Here is a 6,000-nt window from a genome sequence, read left to right as displayed (position 1 = left end):
AGATAAGTATAGGAAACCCTAATATAATTTGAAAGAACTTTTAAACCTGCTTCGACTTATTTTTAATATATATTTATATACATACTGTTGCATTTGAAATAACGAAGTTTTTATGTAAAATCCATCCATCCATATCCATTCATCCATTCCATACATATATAAAAGCTCAAGGTTTTTTTTTGTTACATCCATCCCGGCGAAACCGCTACACCAATCTTGATAATTCTTTTTTTAAATGAAAGGTATATATGTCTAGATTTATTATGAAGTATTTTGATATTGTTTAATGGTTATTTCTTTGTGTAAAACGACTAAATACTAAAACATACCTGAAAAACACCTACACACAATACCTCCAGAAATAAATTATTTGTCCTTGTCAGTGGTGTGTCTGTTACATTAACAGTCAGTTAGTTACGCAAAGCGATTTTAGGAAATTCATTCTCTTAGAGTGTAAAATTATGTCGAACAATTTGTTGTATGAAAATTCCTTGCTATCTGGTCTAGAAGAATGAGATTCTACAGAAAGAATTAGAAGAGATTATTGAAATTCTTCAACAAAATGGGTAAAGTTAGTAAAAATATATATAAACCTTTGTGACCTCTGTATTATACACATAAAAATTTGCACAAAGGATCATTTAAAAGACTTGACTCAATTATCTGGACATAGCGAATTTATAAAATTTATACACTTAGGGAGTAGAATAGAGAATGAAAGTTTGCTGTACGAAAATGCATTACTATAACATCTAGAAGTATAAAACTTTACATAAGAGTTTATTTAGTGACACCAATAATATGAACGAAATATTTCTCCTTCAAACCATCTTTCTAAGAATAAAAAATAACGTAGTAATAGGGTAGATTATTAGTGCTCTTCAAGAAAAGCAACAAGTGAAAACTTTATATGTCACATCTATATATTTTCGTAATACAGTTTATATGGGACCATAGGTAGGGTTGTATCCATAGAGGATAAATAGTCATTTCACTATTTATTATTTTAGAGAGATTTTCTTTTTTCAGATTTTGCAAAATTTCGACTTTGGTTCGAGTTCTAAAACACCCTATACATAATTAAGAAATAAAACACCACCACTGAAGAGCGCTATTCACCCTCTATCCAACCATACATAATTAGTTTTAGTCAATGGAAGTAGTGAGAAAAATTTGAATAAAAGTGTTAAAAAGCAAGATTTTAAAATCATTTTGGGGTCAAAATTTAAAAAACTTCTTTTGAAATACTTTTATTTCGATAACTTCTAGATCTATTAAGAATATTTATTTCAGACGGGTCTAATTAAAAGTTTTATTTTTTTTATACAAAGTGTGTCATAAATCCATATACAGGGGATGAAAAAATAAAAAACGGTTTTTAAATTTTCGAATTTTAAATAGTACATAATAGTATTTGAAGAGAATAAAAATTCTCCAGAAATTGGCCTATTGACGGCTCTTTATAAATTTTAAGTAAAAAATGTGTAATAAGTGAAAAATAACAAAATTGATTCTTTTTAAAGGATATACAGGGCCGAGTGCATATAATTTCAGCGGTAGTATATTTTGACCACAGAAACGCAGATTTTTGAGATTTTTTTTGGAAAATTGGAATTTTTGAAAAATGTTTGGATTTTTTTTTTAGTTTTTAGTTAAAAATCAAAATTTCTTGATAATACGGCAACATAGGTAGTAGATAAAATTTAACACACAGAAAAACCCGAAAAGATCCAGTGGTTCTCAAAATTTAAGCAAAAAATGGAAAATAATACCAAGAAAATCGACAATTAATTGCAAACTTCCATAGGAAATACGAGGAATAACTGTTAAAATCATAGTTTAAATAGTGCAATTGTAAGACTCACTAGCTCTATCCATAAAAAGGTAATCAATAATTTAAATCAATGCATGAAATATTCGAGGTAAAACGCGAACGACACACACTGGTTCAGATTGCCAAAAAGTGGCGCATAGGATATTTTTAATTTTACTACAAATTCTAGACTTATTAGGTTTAATGGCGGATTTATTAACATGACAAAGATAGTCCAAGGAATAAACAAAATATATTTCAGACTATGTTTGTTTAGTATAAAAATATTAAAAAAGGGGGATTTTCAATGAATTTTATTCAAAAATTATAGTTTTTAAAAAGGTTTGAAAAATGCTTCGAATCTAAAAAAAAAAAGAATACCCATTAGGTTATCTGGTCTAAATTAAAGAAAAAAACATAAATTGCAATATGCGTTAAATGGAGTCTTCAAACTCATTTTCTTCATGACATGATTCACCACCACTTTCTTCTAGTTCTTCTTCACTATCTGATTGACAATAATATTCTGTTGCCATATGAATGTCATCTGCGGGTAAATCTTCACCTATTTTTAGTGGCGACTACTTTCTCTGGAAATTCAAACCTTAGTTGGACTGCTTTTCCCGTCTTATTGTTATGTTCCTTCCTTAAATTAGAAACGAGATTCCGAGGTGTAAGAATCTCTAATTTCTAGAAATAAATTGATTTTTAATCTTTGCCATTAATTAAAAGCATTAATGCAATATTTGCAGCATTATGTAGATAAAAAACATGTTTTTTTCTGTAAGACATTATAAATTAATTCCTTGGCAATATATACCTTTGGTCTCTTTATTTTTTGGGACTTGGACAATTCTGAAAAAAATTCTTCTTGAAGGGCCAGGGTCATCAAAAGATCGATTCTCTTCCATTTGAAGTAAATTTTTGGTCAGCCAGAGACAATTGTTGGAAATAAAACTGCTCCAAGTATAACTACATTCCCTCCACTTTTCTGACCATTTATAAACAAAATTTTCAATTTGCTTATTTTTCGATAATATGTTAGGAATATTATTATCACACAAAAATGAAATAATTTCATCAATAATATCCGCTTCTGACCTATTATTAAAACCCATTTTCAAAAACCGCTCACATATTGATCTGCGGCTTATTGTTCCTATAATAAAAGGAATAGAGTACGGGAGGAACATGTGAGTCTCTGTAGTTACACTCTTACCACTCCAGAGTCACTCAAAAAATATTAGTATAATAATTTAAGAAAGTATCCATGGAACAAAAATCAGACTACTGGTCAATTTAAAATTTTAATTTATATATTATCTACCTCGGGGTCTCTTGGGGTAAGATACTTGTGTTAAATTAAACTTGGTATACTACCGTTTAAAAATTATAAAATACAGAAGCGGAGATCTGCGGAGTTCTAAAGATACGCAATTTCAAAGTTTAATTTTTTTCAAAAGAACGCTCTGCTATGTTTGTGGTAACTACTAGCTTCATAAAAAAATATTTAAGTTAATAAAATTCTCTTAAAAAGTACTTACCTTGATCTTCAAAATCCATTATAATTTAATTTATTTCCAAGTCTCTGAACTAAGAACCAAATATATTAGCAACACATTATCAGCAAATAACTGATATATTTAAACTACAAAATCTAACGAAAACAACATTCCTGTACGCTTTTTTATTACGATTAAAAAGTGGATCGTGATAAATTTGAATAAATGGACCCATAATCTGTTGAAAATAATATCATTGTTGAAATTTTCGAAATTTTTTTCTTGATCCCTATGCGTCGATTTTATTGAATCTGAACCAATGTGCGACGTCGCGGGACAAAGCTAGTATTTTTGAAATGTGTATCTTAACCTTCCCTATAACTTCTATTATTTAACTTTTTTTTTGTAAACCTGGAAACAAATGAAATAATGGACTTTATCGTTGACTCATCCTGTATAGCCTCGCCACAAAATGTATCCTTTTTACTCCTAATAAAACAATATACTATTTGTAATCTTTTTTAGATACTTTTTTGTTACTATCCTTATGAAAAGTACAATGAGGTTAGGTTAGGTAACACACCAAAAAACCTCTCTTTCATCGATCTCGTCGCTCTCTGATTTTTTTTTGAAAAGCGAATTGAGGTCAGCCAGAGTCCAGCCGACAGAGATCGCAATCGGCGATCGGTTCATAAATATGGAGGCAGATTTCGGGATTGTGTGTAATTTCCCCTGCGCCGCAGCAGCGCCTATCTATCGGCTGCGATGCCCACTGTTTATATTGAAACGGTATTGGCTTTGTTCGGGCTTATCTGGCCCTATCTGTAATGAGATCTGTTGCTGTCGAGGTCGCCTCCGCTCCGGCTGCATATTGTCGAGAGTCCCGAGCAATGTGGGTGGTCAGGCGGCCCATCCAGAGAAACCAATATCTCGGGCTGGCTCGTTGGCGTCGTGCCTCTGTGTGCGTGTATTTGTCAGAAATGTCAAGATATTTGCTTCCGAAATCCCATTTCGGAGTAGGAGGCCCGGTTTTGTTCGAGACGTTTGTCAATAAACGTCGGTTTACTTAATAATATCGGTCGGCGGGTTTCCTTTTGCCCTTCGGATTTGTTTGCGAGCAGCTTCCGTTATTATTATGTTTTCGTCTTAGCCCTTGCTAATCCCTCTTATTTCTTTATGAAGAAATTCAACAGTTACTTTACTTATACTATAGCTAATAATGATAAGGGTAGAGTGACAGAGCGATTTAGGACAATGTCATGTTTTAACTATCTGTAATAAATACAGTATGTCCCCGGATTGTCTTTCCAAGAGGAAAATTTTTTTTCATTGACATTTTCAAAAAAAATACATTCTTCATAAAAAATTTCGCTTGTTCTAAAATGGTTAATAGCATTTATATACTTTTCTAAATTTGCATATCGATTTAGAGAAAATTAAGAAAAAACTGAAAAAGTGGTTGAATTTTTTTTAAACGAAGCGTTTCTATGATAATAGTAATATCAATTCAACTTCATCCTTTGATAGATAGCATAGATAAAGGAAATAAATTTAGATTGGAATGCCCGTCAAAATTTTGGGTCGCGACCGTTGTACGCGATCTGGCGCTGCTATAGCGGTTGCTAAGAACAACCGCAAACAAAAACAGAAATAATTTTCTCTTGTCAAAGTCAGAATCTTCAAAAATTATGAAATCTTTCAAAATTTAAACCGCTCTCATTCAAAAAATTCCGATAAGTGTTTAAAGCGTCCATTTTCAATGTAATTAGTGTTACCTTGCTAGGTTAATTTAAGTTTTATTTACTCAAACCCGTGATAATTGTGAAAAAGTGGCATTAAAAACTTAAAAAAGCTCTGCTGTGAACTGTGAACTGCAAAAACCATCGTGGATCGTGGCATAACGTCGGTTTCCATTGTTTCATAGGTATTTCATACATCTCCTTATATAAAATAAAGTTTCTTGTATGCAACAAACTGTATTTTATATATGAAATTAAAAGAAAATAATAATAAATTTTGATAAATAATATTTGGCGATATGATTCCGAAAAAAGTCGAACCGCTCCGAAATTTCCGTCCGTAGCTGAATAGAGCCAAATAGTATTTACATTGTCCTTATGGGTACATTGTCCTCATGGAGCGATGCTCGCGCCGCTTTTGTTCAGCTTGTACATCTCAAATATGCCCGAAACTCGGTCAAGAAAACACGGATATGCCGACAATTGGGGACTTACTAGATGCGGCTCATTCGAAGAAGCAGAGGAAATATTAACGGCTGATCTCAAGAAGTTAGGGAAATATTTCAGGAAGTGGAGACCAAATGCTAGCAAAACAGAAGTAAGTCTCCTACTTTCACCTGAATAACAATCTCATAAATAGGGAACTCGATGTCCAGTTTGAAAACACTACTCTCAAACATAATAAAAACCCAAAGTACCTAGGCGTTACACTCGATAAAACACCTTCGTTTAAAGAGCACTTATCAAAAACAGTGTTCAGAGAAGTTGAAAACAAGAAACAATATAATACAAAAATTGTGCAGGACATCTTGGGGTGCTTCATCTTCTACTCTGCACTCGTCAGCTCTGGGTCTCGTCTACTCAGCTGCCGAATACTCTGCTCCGGTATGGCTCAATAGCCCGCATGTCCACAAAATAGACGCACAGCTCAATAATACAATGAGAA

The sequence above is a fragment of the Sitophilus oryzae genome, unplaced genomic scaffold (genome assembly GCF_002938485.1).
Source record: "Sitophilus oryzae breed Bouriz unplaced genomic scaffold, Soryzae_2.0 scaffold_535_pilon_pilon, whole genome shotgun sequence".
Taxonomy (NCBI): domain Eukaryota; kingdom Metazoa; phylum Arthropoda; class Insecta; order Coleoptera; family Curculionidae; genus Sitophilus; species Sitophilus oryzae.
The sequence above is the reverse complement of the archived record's forward strand: the minus strand, read 5'-3'. Positions refer to the sequence as shown.